This window comes from Anas acuta, chromosome 1, assembly GCF_963932015.1.
Source record: "Anas acuta chromosome 1, bAnaAcu1.1, whole genome shotgun sequence".
NCBI classification, from domain to species: Eukaryota; Metazoa; Chordata; class Aves; order Anseriformes; family Anatidae; genus Anas; species Anas acuta.
The window spans coordinates 111,361,133-111,379,478 of NC_088979.1; the positions used below are offsets into that span (position 1 = coordinate 111,361,133).

Consider the following 18,346-nt stretch of genomic DNA (forward strand, 5'->3'; position numbering starts at 1 on the left):
CTGCAGCCTCCCGTCCCCATGCACGGCTTTGCAGGGAGGTAGAGGAGGCCAGATGAAAGGGGTGAAGTTGAGTCTGGGGAGAAGAGGGGCATTAGGCTTGCCTGTGTTTCTCACCATCTAAGTCTATCGAAATTGGCAATAAATTAACCTTATCTTGCCTTGTGGGCTGTTTCATCTTGTGTTCTCCCCCTGTCCTGCAGGGGAAGGGAAGAGTGAGTGTGGCCAGGTGGGTGCCTGGCAGCTAGCGAAGGGAAGCCACTGGGCCACTTCTGTAAAAAAGCAAAAAACAATTCCTCAACAGTTGCCTTACAATACACAGGTCTCCAAAGTGAATATGAAAACAAACAAAACAAAACCGTTAAACAGAAACTCTGATCAGTTGAATATCTAAGAAGAATGATTGCCTTCACACCTTATCATTTGTTTTGCCCCTTTCTTCAGGGACTGGCTCATGGTTGCCATGCAGCTGCTCTTCATCACAGCCAGAAACAGGTGGCTAGGACCCTGCTATTTTAAGCTTGGTTCTATGGGAGAAGAAATTTCGTGAAAAGGGCAAAAAACAATACTGAAAGATTGAATTCCTTCTGCTGTGGTGCACATTTTACCTAAACATCCATATAAACACATGAGAATCTCGGAAGCTTTCTCAAGCATAGTGAGAGACACTTTTCCTGGGATGAAAGAGAAGTTTCACAGGAATTAAACTACAATAACAAAACATACCATACTTTTAATTATACCTCACTATTTCCGCACTCTTAACTTTCATCAGTGCTACAACAGCACAATTATATGATATACCATAGGCAACCTAACTATTCAGCACTTGCAGTGCATATTCTGAAAGATGAAGACCTCTGACAATCACTGCTAAGCAGAGTCTAACTGTGCTAATAGCTGAGGCAAAATATCTTCATACCATAACACTCCAAATACAGGAAATCTTGAACCAACAAACTCCTCAAAAGCTGAGCAATTACAAACTTAAATCTACTTCTGATCCAAAACTGCAAAAGCACCTGATATCTAAAAAGAAGCCTGCCATGTGCTGCCTGCAGAGAACCCCCTATCTTCTTCAATTCTAATTAATCTTTCAAGCTGCTTCATTTCCAGCTGGAAAACAGCAGCAGCAAAATACCTGCATCTTACAGGCTAATTCATGAAACAGCCTTTCCCCAAACTAGTCAGTGTCACTGCTCCTCCTGCAACCTCTGAGTTTTGGCACAATAGCTGATACATAATTCCCTAGCAACACATCCTAACTAATGTTTTCCAATTACCAGTGAAACATACAGTGTATTCAGTTGCATTTTATGGTACTAAGAACTAATAACTACACAATTTCTATGTTAATACTATCTGCTAGATAAATTCAAATGCATGGAAGGAGTAGGCTTTAAATTAAATTAGAAGATTTCATAGCTTTACTTTTCACCACACACACTTTAGTATGCATTCTATTTACAGGCTTTTTCCCTATTAAAATTTCACTATTTAAAATGCAGTTTTGACCAGTCTGTCAGGTGTCTCCTGTCACCTTCACAGCATGTTTCAATGGTATCCAGCTAGGACTTTTACAGATTACTAGATCAGAAGAGTTCATTACAGTCTATAGTCTTTCTGCACAAGATGGCTGAATTCAAAGACAAAAAAAATGATGACAGATCTGTCACATCCCTAGATGGATAGCTCCAGTTGTTAATTACATGTACAATTAAAAGTCCATTCTTTATTTTGATTTTTCTAACTTTCCTAATTGCATTCCCAGAATCCTGTAACACCTTTGTCATCCAAGAGGCCTCCAGAGAACTGCAGCTTTTTTTTCATAGCCTTACCAACTTCGTTTACTTTTCCTTCCCTGAAAACACTTTTAACACAGGTTCAGGAATTAACAAATTAAAATATGACCATTTTTCTTGTAGTGGCATTGACTACAAAAGGAAGAAGCTTTGGACCCATTTTTATGTAACAGAAAGAATCATGCATCTTCCATAGCACTTATTAATATACTATGTCCACTCCTCAGCATTTTTCCCTTGGGATGCAATTTGGAGCACTTCATTGTTAGGGAAAGGACCAAAAGATATGAATAAGTTTAGCCAGTAACTAAAAACTTCTTTCAGCCTTTTGAAATAAATTTAGTTCTGGAGTAAAGCAAAGCTAGGACACTAACTGTAAAGGAGGCTACTTCCAAGGGCTTTGAATAAGAAAACAATTTCTGAAGAAAGAAATGCAGTAATAATCTCTTCTGGCACATAGTGCCAGAAACCTACACCAAGCTTTGCTTTCTGTAACACCACCACTGAAATCAGCAGACCCATACATAAATAAGGTGCAGATCCAAGACTAAGCCACAGCGGATGAACTGGAAGTCAGGTCAATATTTTCTGAACACATATACATATATATGTATTTTACTAGCACGAGTAATTAAAGTTGCCTGTGTTAGTATTGTGTCCCTGTTATTAAACTTACCTGCATTTGTTTTAAAGAGAATCATGTTTTTCAGGCATCCATACAGGCTAAAACACTTTGAAAGGTTCAGGTAGCCATTGCAATGGAAGAAAGGCTTGCCATTTTGCAGGGAGTATCTAATTCAAACTTTGGCCAAACTATAAACATTTCAAGGATCATTCATCCCCAGTAAGGATGCACTAGAATTTATCAGCTAAAATATTCACAGACTCAGTTTGTTTGAAACCTGCACTGCCCTAGTACAACAGGAGCACAAACACATCTGAACTGACATTACCCTTGCCAGCTCTGTATGAATGTTTGTACAGGAGAATGTGTTTTTAGATATTAATAAATGGGCCATGCCAAAACTACATGCAAGAACTGTGTGACACATGAAGAAGTTGGACTTACCCACAAGAACAGTATCTATATGTTATTTAAACTCTGTAAGGAAAAGGGGTATTGAATCTTTACATTTACCCCCCATCATTTATAGCTTCTCGATAATTAATTCTTCTTTGAATCTATGAATATTTCTAATGTTTGGTGGAGACCCCCATAAGAAACATTTTTTACATTGTTTCAAATTAATGTATAAATGAATTTAAAATATGTGCATTACATGTTGTGCTCATGACGCATCTTCACACACCTGCAATGTCGCGTGTCACCCTGCATGGATTACCACCAAATACATAGGTGTGGAGCTCATTCAACTCTCTACATTTATTTGCAGGATCTGTTTCTGTAAGTATTGATGTCAAGCAACAATTTCCTTAACTGCAATGTAGTTAAATTACTTTCTTTATTGGTCTGAAAGACTCAAAAGGACATGAGGGAAAGAAGGAGGGGACAAGAAAACCATAAGAAAACAACAACCCACAACCCTGCCTTTGTATTAACTGCCCATAGAAGGAAAGGTTGTTGCTCTGATAAGGCTGAACTTTGCAGGGAAACTTCTCTTAAGGAATTTTTGTCTGTGATTATATCCCCTGGAGCATAAATTACAGAATAAATACAGGGTAGCTGCTGGGATTTAGCATCATTTGTTGTGATGACTGGGCGGCTCAGTCCATTGGAAAGCTACAGTAACATGTCGCCCTGTATACTGCCCTTCAGGAATTGCAATTTCACAGTTTGATTCCCAGCACTGCCTTGCGGGGCTGCTACCATAATGAGTTTCTGGATCTTCACACACCATGTGAAAGATTCTCTTTGCTGTAGTTTCCCAATAGGGAATGTAGAAAACACTAGCGGAAAAGGTAGTTAAGGCAAAGCATATCAACACCAAGAGGGCAGAATGAAGCACTCTGAACACTTCACTGGAGGCAAACATGGACTTGTCTTTTTCTTTGCTGCACTGTCACTGTCTTTTCCACTTCAGCATTACTATTTCAGAGAACCAGTGCAGTGGCTTTCACACAGCCAAGTGCAAGGATCACACGGGGAAGTAAGGAATGTTGTGTTTCTGCATGGGTCTTGAGTAGAAATTGCAAACTGTGACTTTATACACTGGGAAGAGCAATTAAGTTGAAAGAACCCAGAATAAGTGAACCAGGATACTTCAGATGAGGAAAAAAAAAATGATTTAATGTATACAAGCTTTACAATAACTTTTTTTTGTAATAATGTTCATGTCTTTTCAGAGCAGTCCAACATTACTTCTGTAAGTGCCTTCACTTGAATATCAAGTGCATTCTTTTCTATAAGTGCCTTCACAAAGAAATAACATACTTGATGCAACCTCTTTCATTAACTGCTTGTCTTTTACATTTTAGATAAGTGAGTTTTTAGACTCACTTTAGAGTGACACCTTAATAAAGCAGGGCTGTAAACCTCAGCTGCCTTTCCTAATGGTCACTAAAATCTCAGTTTCAAGAGCATTTGTCCAGGACAACTGTTTTTATGTAGCCAACAGCTACAATGTAGGTGTCTTCAAAGCTTTTACTTCCAAGAAGAAAAAAATAAAAATAAATATAATAAAGAGGCCTATGGATGAACATAAGGAAGATGATAGGTGGCCATTTTGTTCCTATACTTTGAGAGTTGCTATAAGTTGCTGCTTCAAAACCAATTATTTGGAAAAATAAATCCCATTTTTAATTTATCTACAAGTGACAGCCAAAGAGCCCAAGCAATTCAGTAAGGTTAAAATACATAGGTGGATCCATAAAAGGGTGAGTGCAGCTAAAATATGCAAAACTGCACATAAAAGATTCCTCACACAGGAATGGCAGAATATATCCACTGGGAATTATTATGAAAACAGTTTAACTGTGTGGATAAAAAGTTGAATGGGTAAGAGGGAAGATGATCACACTCCTCACACAACTATATTGGTAGAAATCACATACACAAATAAAGATTAAAGCGCCAAACCAAAACATTCCTCCCAGGGAACATTTTGGAAATGAAATTAAAGACGCAAAAAGCAAACAAACAAACAAACCCCTGCAAAAACCAGTGTTCAAAGAGTAGCCTGCACAGTTTCTGCAGGACTTTAGAGAGAGAAAGGATATAGAACAAAAGTTATACGTTTGGGGGCAGGGTATCAGCAGGGAAGGGGAAACAGGTGTCTAATTCAACCTTACTGAAAAAGTCACAAATGTAAAATCAGAAATGCACAGGTAAATCTGTGTATGTAGAATATCCAGTAGTATCCAAACAAAGAGGGATGCATTTCTAACCCAGCTGCTGGCTCTGACAAGCAGAGCCAAATGTAAAAGAATAGCTAAGAGTCAGGATACACAGTGAGCATATAGCCCTGCCACAGCGAGGATGTTTCCTAATACCCATCTGAAGTTCCCACGTCATAACGTGTGCTATTTCTCATGTGCTACCCCAGTAACACCAGAGCCTGACTCCGTCTCCACCACCCCGACCAGCAGCGATCCATCACTGGACTCACCCCTGTACCTTAGCATCTGTGAGGGGATGCCCCCAGCTGGGCACTGTGCTCCAGCTGCAGTCTCACTGGTGCTAAAGAGAAGGGAAGGATTGCTGCCTTCACTCCTGCTAACATGTCACAGGACATGGCTGATGTGGCTCTGCTGAAAGCTGCAGGAGGCCCCTGTCAGCCCATTCCAGCCTCTGAAAGGCAGAGGATTTGCTCCATCATCTTGATGGGGATTAAGATGAGGCTGACAGGCCTGCAGCCTACCAGATCCTCCTCCTTTCACAATTATCACGAAGTTTGCTTTCATCCAGCTAACAGAAACCTCCCCCAGTCACTACGACCTTTCCAAGATAATAAACAGCATCCCTCAGCAGTCCTGGATACATCCAATTTGTGTCCATTAACTTGTGCACATCCAATTTTTTTTCCTGGTGGTATCACCATTAGGACAGGAGATTGCACCTCCATAGGAAGAGAGCTCGGCAGTGTGAGCTAGTTTTCCATCAACCATTCTGGAAAACAACTGAGCTGTCCTGGCACTATGGCAGCCTTTCTTTAAATTGCTCTTCAATGTGGTAGAATTGATAGAGCAGGGCAGGTAAATGAAGGCAAGGCAGAACGGATTAAATTCCTCACTTAGCTAGTAGAGCAAACATACTTATTTCTCCCTGAATTTGTCATGAAGAAAATCCATAGGACTTGAAACTAACACTGCCACTTTAGAAGTGGTGGTGTGCCAAAATAAAGGTATGAACAGCTCCCTAACGTGCATATTAGGATCTTGTTCAAAACCTGCTTCTCCATTGCTCTGCTTCTTCAAAGGATCATCTCTTTCCTACTTCAACTTTGAAGCAAAACAGACTTGTGATTAGAAACAGCAGAAACAGCATTGGGGTGGTGGGATAGGTGGGGAAGAAAATTGTAAAAGGAGAGCTGCCTTCCCACTATGTGCAGGTAACCCTGCCAGCTTCAAATATAGTATCACATATACAGCATTCTGAATTGATTTTAGACATTTTAATCTCCAAATTCAAATTAAGCCTCCTCTAAATGCCCACCCACTTGAGAAAGACTTGAGAAAGACAGTGGAATTATTCTCTGAAGTTATATTTGAAGACACATGACAGTCACTCCCTTAAGGATAAATGTGCTATCCAAAAGAAGAGACTAGGAGAAAATAAACACCAGGGATGTTAAGGCCTAACTTAAGGCTACTTTGTGCATTATGCAGTGAACAGAGTGGCTAAGAATGAAGACAGCCCAGTCTTAATGGCTGCAAAGGGATTGACAGATTTTGTCACTCTGGACTGCCTCAGTATCTCGAGATTAACTCCCCTTGTCCTTATGGCCTTGGCCTCGAGATTAACTCCCCTTGTCCTTATGGGGGACTTCAACCTGCCTGACGTTAACTGGGAGTGCCACACGGCTGACACGAGCAAGTCCAGGAGGTTCATGAAGCACCTAGATGATAACTTCTTGGTGCAGGTGCTAACGGAGCCAACTAGGAAAGGTGCCCTCCTAGACCTGTTGCTAGAAAACAGAGAGGGTCTGGTGGGAGATGTGGTGATTGGTGGCCGCCTCGGTCATAGTGACCATGAAGTGGTTGAGTTCAAAATTTACGGTGACAGAAGGAAAAGTGCCACCAAAACCTCATCCCTAGATATGGGGAAGGCGGACTTCAGGCTGCTCGGGGAACTAGTCAGCAAGGTCCCCTGGGAAGCTGCTCTTGAAGGCCTCGATGTCCACCAGTGCTGGTCATTCTTTAAGCGATGCCTCCTAGAAGCACAAGAACAGGCAGTTCCTAAATATCGCAAGTCAGGCAGGCGCGGCAGGAGGCCGGCGTGGCTGACCAGGAACATTCTTATGGAGATTAGGCGGAAACAGAGAGTGTTTCCCTACTGGAAGGAGGGCCAGGTGACATGGAAAGAATACAGGGATGCTGTTCGTGTTTGTAGGAAGAAAATTCGTGTGGCTAAAGCACACCTAGAGTTGAAGCTGGCTGTGTCTGTGAGAGAAAATAAAAAGGGTTTTTTTAGATATGTGAATGGAAAAAGGAGAACTAAAGAATACATAGGGCCGCTCCTTGATAGGGAAGGTCTCCTCACAGACAATGACATAGGCAAAGCAGAGACGCTTAACGCCTTCTTTGCCTCTGTCTTCAATGCCGATGATGGGCTTCGGGACCGAGGGTGCCCTGAGCTGGAGGACCGGGATGGTGGGGATGACAAACTCCCAACCGACCCTGAATGTGTGCGGGATTTGCTACTCCGCCTGGATCCCTACAAGTCCATGGGTCCGGATGGGATTCATCCCTGGGTGCGGAAAGAGCTGGCGGATGTCATCGCGGAACCTCTCTCAATTATTTTTCAACGATCCTAGGAATCTGGAGAGGTCCCGGTAGACTGGAAGCTGGCAAATGTTGTGCCGATTTTCAAGAAGGGTCAGAAAGAAGACCCTAGCAATTACAGGCCTGTCAGTCTCACGTCAGTGCCTGGTAAAATCATGGAGAAGATGGTTCTCGAACTTATTGAGGCGCACCTGGGGGACAAAGCAGTCATTGGTCCCAGCCAGCATGGGTTTGTGAAGGGTAGGTCCTGCCTAACTAACCTGATTTCCTTTTATGATAAGATCAACCATATGGTGGACCAAGGGAAACCAGCTGATGTGATTTTTTTGGACTTCAGCAAGGCTTTTGACACAGTTTCCCATAGGATCCTACTGGACAAAATGTCCAGCATACAGCTAAATAAAAACATCATACGATGGGTGAGCAATTGGCTAACGGGCAGGGCCCAAAGGGTTATGGTGAATGGGGCTGCGTCAGGCTGGCGGGCGGTCACCAGTGGGGTCCCTCAATGCTCCATTTTAGGGCCGGTACTTTTCAATATTTTTATAAACGATCTGGATGTAGGAATAGAAAGTATTTTGAGCAAGTTTGCTGATGACACCAAACTTGGAGGAGTTGTGGACTCTGTTGAGGGTGGAAAGGCCTTGAAGTGGGATCTGGATAGGTTGGAGAGATGGGCGATCGCCAACCGCATGAAGTTCAATAAGAGCAAGTGCCGGGTCCTGCACCTGGGACGGGGAAACCCCGGCTGCACGTACAGACTGGGCGATGAGACGCTGGAGAGCGGCCTAGAAGAGAGGGATCTGGGGGTCGTGGTAGACAACAAGTTGAATATGAGCCGGCAGTGTGCCCTGGCAGCCAGGCGGGCCAACCGTGTCCTGGGGTGCATCAAGCACGGCATCGCTAGTAGGTCAAGGGAAGTGATTGTCCCGCTCTACTCTGCGCTGGTGCGGCCTCACCTCGAGTACTGTGTGCAGTTCTGGGCACCACAGTATAAAAAGGACATGAAACTGTTGGAGAGTGTCCAGAGGAGGGCTACGAAGATGGTGAAAGGCCTGGAGGGGAAGACGTACGAGGAACGGCTGAGGGCACTGGGCCTGTTCAGCCTGGAGAAGAGGAGGCTGAGGGGAGACCTCATCGCAGTCTACAACTTCCTCGTAAGGGGGTGTCGAGAGGCAGGAGACCTTTTCTCCATTAACACAAGCGACAGGACCCGCGGGAACGGGGTTAAGCTGAGGCAGGGGAAATTTAGGCTTGACATAAGGAGGGGGTTCTTCACAGAGAGGGTGGTTGCACACTGGAACAGGCTCCCCAGGGAAGTGGTCACTGCACCGAGCTTGACTTTAAGAAGAGATTGGACTGTGCACTTAGTCACATGGTCTGAACTTTTGGGTAGACCTGTGCGGTGTCAAGAGTTGGACTTGATGATCCTTAAGGGTCCCTTCCAACTCAGGATATTCTATGATTCTATGATCTCTGAAATTCACAATTCAAATTGCGGTAATGCTGCTTTAACCAATTTTAATAACTTAACTGGGAAGACTCCTCATTCTCTTTATACACAAAACCAGTACTGGAAGGAAGTTTTGGTAAGGAGGTTATTAGAAGAGGGCAAAGAAGAAAACCTTCAGACAGATGGACACCTGCAGCACATCCCTGGTATTTGAAGGAAATGTCATTTGCCAAAACAATCTGATACCAATCTTGAGAGTAAGAAACCCTGCCTACCTAACTCTGGACATCACATAACTCACTCTGCAGTCCACTAATATGCAAGTTTTCACTTCTGATCTGGATTTTGCTGGTCCAGAATCATTAAGGCACCTCATTAAATATGCAAAGCATCACTAAGCCATCGGTCTACTGTAGGAGCCAAAACAGCATTTACTTTCTTTTTTTTAATCTTCTGGACCTTAATTGCCGTATTGACAGTAAAGAAACAGTTGTTTACCTTCCAAAGTCTCAGGAGTGCCTGCCAAATTAATCCTTTAAAGCAGTGTTTCTTCAACTCCAGAAACAACTAAGTAGCATGCAAAGCAGCGAGATACTCCCTTAAGAAGCAGTAAACACACATACTGCTTCAAAATTAACCTTCACCATTACAACTTGTCAAAGATTTGTTCTTTTCTGTTTCATGTAGTTCAAAGGTTCTGGAAGGTGGGTGGTTTCTTAAAGCACAATCAGATAATTTTTCAAATTGTATTCAAAAGACTTTTGTTACCTAAATATGTACAGTGGCCACAATGTATACAGGAATGTTGGTGAGGAGATACTATCTAGAGTGAACTCACAAAAACTTAAAGCACCAAAACAAACACAATTATTTAAAATTAGACTCCTGGAAAACATGCACATTGCAAAGCCAAGCAATGCTTTAAAAGCTATGAAAGAGTGCATAATACTAGTCATCTGTGATAGGATGTCAGTACTGCACATTTTTGGGCATAATTATTTTTTCCTCCCAAAGACTGACTTGTCACCCACTCTGTTGATAAATTGCAAAGAGTTGGAATTTTCCTATAAAAATTGACTCTTGTCTTCTAACTGAAACAAAGCAACAGCAGTTTCTTCTCAGATGATGCTTATACGTTACTTGTAAAGGAAATGAAAAGTGCAGCAGAAACAGTGACAAGCAATTCATGTTTTGGTACCAGATCAGGGGCATGTTTATAGGCTTCTACAAAAATCAGCGACATACCCTAAATTTTTGCCAGTGGTCTCCTCACACACTCCTTTAAGTGCTCAGAGGTAAAGCTGGGTTCTCTTGAGGCAGAATCTTTCCCACTGTTTGTACTGGGACCCAAGATAGCTCTGCCAGAAATGAAGCAGCTGGTTAATGGACAGAAGTTTAAAAGTCAAGAAACAGATGCATGTATAGATGCACTTCAGCATACAGGACGTAATACAGACATGTTATTTGTATCTGAAGGCTTCACCATTCTCTTTTAAGGTCCTCAGCAGAGCCTTTATATGTTCTCCTATTGCTACCTCTAAATTTCATTGACTCCCAGTTGCTCTCCCCAGAATTATTTCAACTTGGGAATTTTAAGAGCTTATTTGCAATAATGAAGCTGTAACCAAGGCAAAAGGGTAGTAAATTTGAGAGTAAGTATGTGAGAAATGAGCCTTTTGGTGTAGCTAAGTTCTGAGCAAGATCAAGCAGTCATAGCATTGTTCTAGGTCTAGCAGGAATACCTGTAGCAGGAGGGAAATCAGGAGCACAGAAGGACACATTTTTTAAGTGCCCTGCTTTGTTTAAACATATAAACTCAGGCAAAGATTATGCTATTGAACAGTTGTAAGGCAACTTTCCCATACCTTCTCAACCCTCTTAAAAATATACAAGATGCACTTAATGTAAAGATAAGAGTCTATCATAACCTTCTCATAATGAAAACGTAAGCAATATCTTACCTCTCTCTTCAGTACAGAATTTTGCTACACATGGTACAAAAGGCTGCTAAAACTATATTGATTAGCATAAAGCGCCAAAGAACAAGGTTCATGTTTTTAAACTATGTTTTTCATTTTGCAAATTCATTACGTAGCTCCTCAAGATTATTAACAGAAAAATGAGCTGTTTTGGATAAATAATTTCAGATAGCATTTCATTTTCAGATCTACTCCCCAGCCATCATAACACAGCATGACATTTATGTCCCACTACTCAAGACTGATCTTTACTTGAGGAACAATCTGTACATTGGCAAGCAGAAGAATTGGTTGCATTAGTTCTGCTTTGGATGGGCCAATGTTTACAAGGAGAGCATCTAACTGCATCAATATAAAATTGTCGGCAGTAGCCAAAAGTCCATGTCCACTGTGGCTTCAAATATTGTTGACAACAAACAGATTGAATGTGGGGTAGCAGTGGAGGGAAAAAATTCTAAAACTCTTCCATGAGGAGAGGCAGGGGGACAGCATAATTTCCCTCCTGGAATGTGACTATTTGCTGTCCATATGGACTTCTGTGGCTTCTAAGTGCACACAGCTACCCACATTCTAACTCAGCAAGCAATAGTCTAAAATTAGTGTTGAAAATCCACGCTGGATACTGAGCAGTGCTCTAGGAACTTTATATATAAGCCTTTCTCCCCTCTCCTCCCACATCAATTATAGGCAATGTTGCAGGAGGAAGAAAAAAAGAAAAAAAAGTGTTTCCTTCTGCAAGAGAAGCCACGTGTCTTTCACACATATTAATCCATCAGCATGCTCATACATGTTCACTTCAGATTCATGGTAGCCTTCCTGCCTTGATGTCTATCTTCGACAGTGCAAACAAAAGAACATACAGAAAACAGAACTGCAATTGCCTTCCAGAGACCGTCAGTGAAGATTGCTCTTCAGTATTTCTTTAGTTCCAGGTACTACAGGTTCTATATTTAATTCCTTGTACAAGAGAATCCCTGCTCTGCATAGTCCACTGTGATAACTATGCATTGAGATGGTTTTAGACAAAGACTGAGAATTCCACAGGCCTGAGACTATAAACTAACATAAAACAAGATCAGATTGGCAAAAGACTAATACTGGAAAGTCTAACAGAAAGCAAGATGTTCACAAAGGCTAATGAAACCAGTAAGAACTGAAGACTGCTCTGAGAGCAAGCTCCTCAAATGACCTGTGCTTACTAGAAATGTTTATATTTAATGTCCAGGGCAAATGATACAGCACATAATGGCATTGCAGTTATGGCTAAGCTCCCTGTCAAAAATGAGAAATATTCCTTTTCTCTATTCAGTGCATCCCACCAAGCCCTTGAAGAAATAAGGCTGTTCACCCCACCATCTCAGCACAGGAACCATTTTCATAAGAAAGACTGGGAGAGCTGGGACTGTTTAGCCTGAAGAAGAGAAGGCTCATGGGTGACCTTATTGTAGATTTTCAATACTTAAAGGGGGCTTAAAAAAAGGATAGAGAACAACTTTTTGCTTGGGCAGACAATGACAGAACAAGGGGGAATGTCTTTAAACTAAAAGGAGGAGATTTAGATTAGAGTTTAGGAGGAAATTCTCCACTCAGAGGGTGGTGAGGCACTGGCACAGGCTGCCCAGAGAAGCTGTGGATGCCCCATCCCTGGAGGTGTTGAAGGCCAGACTGGATGGGGTTTTGGGCAACCTAGTCTGATGGGAAGTGTCCCTTACCATGTCAGTGGGGTGGAATTAAGTGATCTCTTCCAACCCAAACCATTCTATGATTCCTGAAAAGATTAAGATCAGTATCATGACCGGGCATTTGCATCTGCCATCACACAGAGAGGAACACAGCGCTAAAGTAACCGTCAACACTGCCTTGTAGTAATGGAACTGCAGTTCAAAGTTCAGAGAAAGCCCATTCCTCTGACCAACAGTGCCCATAGATAGGGAGAAAAACATGTGTTTAAGAAAAGTTTTCCACCTTCAATTTATAAAGAGAAGCCTCCTGGACAGAGGCCTTGAGTGACACAGAGGATCCTGAACAAGATTTGTCTTTGTACCAGAGGACAACAAATGCCTGTCAGGGCCCTGACAGCACTTCCAGCTCTGGCTGTCTCCCTTTGCCACCACGCCCAGGGCCCAGGACCCCATCTCATCTCCAGTGCCATCAGTCCCTGCCCCAGCAAGGCCAGGCTCTAGCTCCCACAGCTCTGCCCACCATGGGCCTCACAGAGACAGGTCACTTACAGGGCCACAACCTGGCCTGGCCCTGGCCTTGTTCCTGCTCCTCTCTGATGATTCCTCAGCTTGTGGGAGGGTGTCCTGGTGTTCAGAGATTAATTTCTTGGGGTTTATCTGGCAAATGTGTGACCTGAGCATAAGCTTGGTAGAATATGAGACACTCCCCCCATAATACATTTTTGATGACAGTTCCCAAGCACCACCAGTACTTCTGTCATTCTTACAGTAGAGCCTGAACTTGGGAGTCAGCTGCAGCAAGAAAGCACAGATTTTGTTTCCCTAGATCTTGCTTTTGGTGAAACTGAGGTGGACGAGCTTCCCACAGCTCCTGTGGCAAAGCCTGATGAGTCAAGCAGCATTTAGGTTCTCTGAGTTTCAGAGCAGAATATAGGAGGCACCTTATCTCACATAAAGAAGAGCAGATTTTATGTCACTTACTGAACCCTTTCAACAGGTCAGTTAGTAGCAGAATCAAAACCAATCCAAAACCAAACCAAAATCCCAAACCCACCCATTCTTAAGTTCCAGCTAGAGCTAAGTTTTGTGTCACATTGGTCTGAAAGAGCAACAGCCACATCACATCAGCTAGAAGAAGATCCTATGACACTCTTTGGGGGGGAGGGGGGGGGGGGGGGGAAAGCAGTGGATAGGGAGAATAGCTTGATGGTTTGAGTAACCTGACTGCTCAAAGTTGTGTTTTGTACAATTTTCTGTAGCGAGGTTTTGTTTGACCACCTGGATGATATGCTACAGGCATTTAACTAGCTGCTTTTTGAGTGCTTTGGAGTACATGCCTCAGGCATGAAAGGCATTTGACCACTCCAGTTATTATTCCACATACAGTCTGTTACTATGCCCCAACACACTGCCATATAACCAGCTATTTCCTCATATATTCATGCCTTTGGCTTCGATTCCAAAAAACAAATCCCTTGCAAGACTAGTTCTGTATTCAGTCCAATCAAAGAAACCATCTGCTTGACCCAGGATTTTGCATTTCCAGCTCGGAAGTTATGTTCACTTTCAGTGACCAGGCATCCATTCTCTCTGCCTTCTTGTCATAAGTCTTAGCAAAAACTATACAACACAAAAAATAACAAACAAACCCTACAACTCTAAGTCCTCAAAATACCTTTTTTTTTTTATTTTCTGATCCATTGAGTGTGCTGCTTTTCCCCCCTCCTTTTCAGAAAGAAAAGCAACCATCTATAAGCACATTGTTGGAACAATTGTCTCCCAAACAATCAAGTCTCTCATAGCAGAGAGTTCTCCTTTGGGAAAGTTTGTTGCTAAATATCAGTTCAAACAGCAGGTTCAAAACATTGCCCTTTTCTGAGATTTGACACCTAGTCTGATTTCAGTGACCCTCTAAAGTCAAGCCATCGTACCAGCACTGAAATGTTTTTCTTTTCTGTGTCTCTTGGCTATAAACATCATTGTAGTTACTTTTTTCCAAACCTATTATTAAACCTGATTGCAAAGTGTCTGAAATGTTTTATTAAGAAAAACTGTATTAGCTCATCGGCAAAGTTTATACTGGAGGTTGTATCTCCTGGGAAGGTTGGTTCAGGTGCATGTAAGCAGAAAGTGATATACTTCATGTAAGTGAAGAGCAATGCTCCGAAGCTACACCTCTACAATTTTTTGTCACTACCAATGACAGACAGACACTTAATTTCCCTTCATCTCCACTTAGATTTGTACCATATTACTTTCTCCAAAGTCTTTCCTACCTCTGGAAACATCAGGGCAAAAGCACACAAAGGGAATAAACAAGTTGCCTCTCCACTGAAAAGGCTTTAAGTAGGATAAAGCTATACAAGACCCAGAAAGCAAGGTAGAGTCAAGCACAGCAGATACAATCTCACAAAGTCTGATTTCAAGTTTTGTCTGTGTTACTGATATGATAGGGCTAAGAAGGAGGGCATGTGGCCATACAGGCAAACAAGAAGTTTTCTCACAAATGAAACATAAATATGAGAGGATGTGTCATGCAAAACAACAACTGTATAACTGATTTCCTAAAATGAGTCACACAAAAATGCACAGACTTGCAGTTTTTTTTGTTTGTTTGTTTGTTTTACTGAAATCAGCAGACTAAGAGACCACACACCGGAGCACTGTTCAGAGTAGTATATCTTAGTTCACTGATATTGACTGAAACAATTAAAAACTTCATTAAGCCACAGGCACACAGCTAACCCTGCAAAATGGAGACAACTTATTTAGAACACTTGCAGATGTCGGTAAATCATAATGTTTGTTTGACTTACCTGTCATAACCTGATGATCTTTAGCAACAAGATGTGCATCATGCAATGACTCTGCTCGCTGGAAATCATCCCCTACAAATTATACATTTTATTTCATATTAAATAGTTTATCATGGCTTTTTATTCACCTGTCCACACAGTTCACCAGATGCTTTTAAAACAGGCCCCTGACAGAAACATAACTTGCCTACCCCTTGATTAAGAAAGGGAAAAATAAAGGAGAAGCTAAGAAATTCCTTTTGTTTTTAAAAGCAGGATGGCAGTTGTATAAGTATTCCCAACAACATTTTTTCTGCAAAACAGAATGAAGAAAAAAACAAAACAACAAAAAAAAAAAAACAACTATGAACACTCAAACAGCATGTATAGCATTAGTGTTTTCCTCTGTCCTTTTAAAGATTTACTGTCTTTGAAGTTATTGCCTCTCAACAGTCTGCCACAGTAATGTTGCATAATGCTGACAACCCAGCCAGAGCTCACAGGAGAAAAAAAATACAAAAGTTCATGAAACAGGATTGACAGGAAACAAGATTCCCTTGACTTCATAGTTCCGCCACCTGGGTCCTTCTTTCTCTGGAAGTCACGGGACAATAGAACATTGTGTAACCCATTAACTTGCTGGTCTGTGGCCAGTGCAATGGATATTATATGCTCCCTGTTCCATTTATTTTGCTATTCATGAGCTTGTTGGTCTAAACACTCCCACATATTAAACATCCCACCAGATAATTAAGAGTGAAGTACTGTTGCATTACACCTCTTTTTAAAAGGGTAATCTTAATTTTGATGGATCTCTGTATATTTCAAGGTATTAAAACTATTGGAATTTGGACAGATTGTAATATCAAAATGAAATAATTTCCTGCTTAAAAAAAAATAAAAATGCAAAGCTTACCACTTTGGAACATATAAGAAGAACACCTATCAGTAGGGCATAGCATCTTTCACTTACAACATGATAAAGGAAGCGGTATGTGTATTTCCCATGTCAAAATGGAGATCAGATCTCCAGGGAAAAAGAGCTGTGTTATTGGCAACTCAACATCCGGGTAATCTTGTCCTGGAATATTTAAGGTATCTGGGTAGGAATTAGAAGATGAAGCAAAGAAGCACGAACATCTGGAAACAATGAATTGCTAACTCAGCCTACATCCCACATGAGACTTCCTTAAATATCACGGTTCATCAGTGCCTTTCTCAAGTGGGGTCCTCTTCTGTGAGGAAACCAGGATACTAACAGGCCCTCTTACACCCTCTTCAGCCTGTAACATGTAACTGCAATGAAGGATTACAAACGACATAAGGAAAGGTTTTCGTGTGCACGTGCTAGTTTCAGGGGACCTGGGCTTCAGAGGACCAGCCTTGGTGCTCAGCCAGAGGGAGAGGGTGAAGGAACATTGAAAATGAGCTGACAAGTCCAAGAAAGCAGAACTTCAGCTGATCCGACCCTGGTTTTGTAAAGTTTAACCAAGTTGCACTGCTGCAGCTTCATTTAGGGTGGAATAAGTGATTAGTGCTCAGCCTTTTTACAAACAGGGTAAAAAAAAAAAAAAAAAAAAAAAAAAAAAGGAATCACAACACAACACCACCACTGCCACCAAGCTAAGAAATATCAGTAAAGTGAAGCGATTAAGAAGAGCATCAACAATAAAATCAATCAAATATTAGATACGACTTTGCTTACAACTGCCTATGCGTATTTTTGAAAATATACCTAGTTTATCTTTTCTTAAAAATAATTCACATTTGCTACAGGCAAAGAGCCACTACGGTATAGCTACCGTCATTCTAGCTTACCTTTATAGCCATCAGTCCATGTAGCCACGACCCTCGATACATTCCATTATTATTACCACCATTCAAGGCAGCATAGCATTGCAAAATTTCTTTGACTGTAATTAAACAGATCATTTCCTTTTATTTAATACTGAAAAGCAATAAGATGTTATTAGCAGGTGGAAGTTTTAATGCCAGTTTATTAGTACCACTGACTTGGTGCCTGCTGATAGTTGCCGTGAAGGCCAAAAGGTTAACAAGTGTTGGCTGGGATTAAGCAGTCACCAGGTGTTTTCCTTGTGGTTGATGGAGTAAAGCCAATTGAAATTATCAGTTTAAAAACTAGTCACTAACAACTCTTTGTTTAAACATGGAAACATCACTTTCACACACATAAATAAATAAATAAGGAAAAAAAAAAAAAAAAAAAAAAAAAAAAAAAAGGATTTTTCCTTTCTGTTGCTGGAATAATTTTTACATAATTTGTAACAATTAGAGCCAGCAGCAGCCAGCTTTCCCTCAGACTTCAACAGCTTCCTCAGAAAACAGAAGTGCAAAGAATGTGTAACACTTCACATTACAATAATAATGATCTGTTCGGTAAAATAAAGTTTCACAGCTTTCTGAGTTTTGTGAGCAATATTTAAGGCACAGAACAGGTGTTAAATTTTTTCTAGAGGACTTTTAATTACCTAATTCATATCAGTAAAGAGCTGTAATAAAATAACAAAAAGCTGATTAAATATGAACCAGGTAGCACAGATAATAAAAGAAATACACACTGTTGTTTTGGACTGAATACACTGGTATTTGGTCCAAAGTAAAGCAGATGGCAAACCAAACAGGTAAGCACCCACTTTATCTTACAAATCCTGTGGTTCTCTGATTGCTCATTTATTTGAGGTACTTCAACACATCTGCAAAATTAAGCAGACAGAAG

General features: G+C 41.4%; 1 long non-coding RNA gene across 6 annotated transcripts in view; it reads right to left on the minus strand.

Moving 5' to 3' along the window:
* LOC137861416 (uncharacterized) overlaps positions 1 to 17,582 on the minus strand; it is a 48,608-nt gene extending 31,026 nt beyond the window's left edge. For 3 of the 6 annotated variants that reach the window (XR_011099592.1, XR_011099593.1, XR_011099586.1), the window contains exons 1-3: positions 17,428 to 17,582; positions 15,631 to 15,702; positions 10,399 to 10,511 (exon numbers count right to left, since the gene is read on the minus strand). This is a non-coding gene — a long non-coding RNA (uncharacterized lncRNA). The remainder of the gene's footprint in view (positions 1 to 10,398; positions 10,512 to 15,630; positions 15,703 to 17,427) is intronic. The other 3 variants (XR_011099588.1, XR_011099590.1, XR_011099589.1) reach the window with 3 other exon arrangements.
* Positions 17,583 to 18,346: the final 764 nt, after the last annotated feature.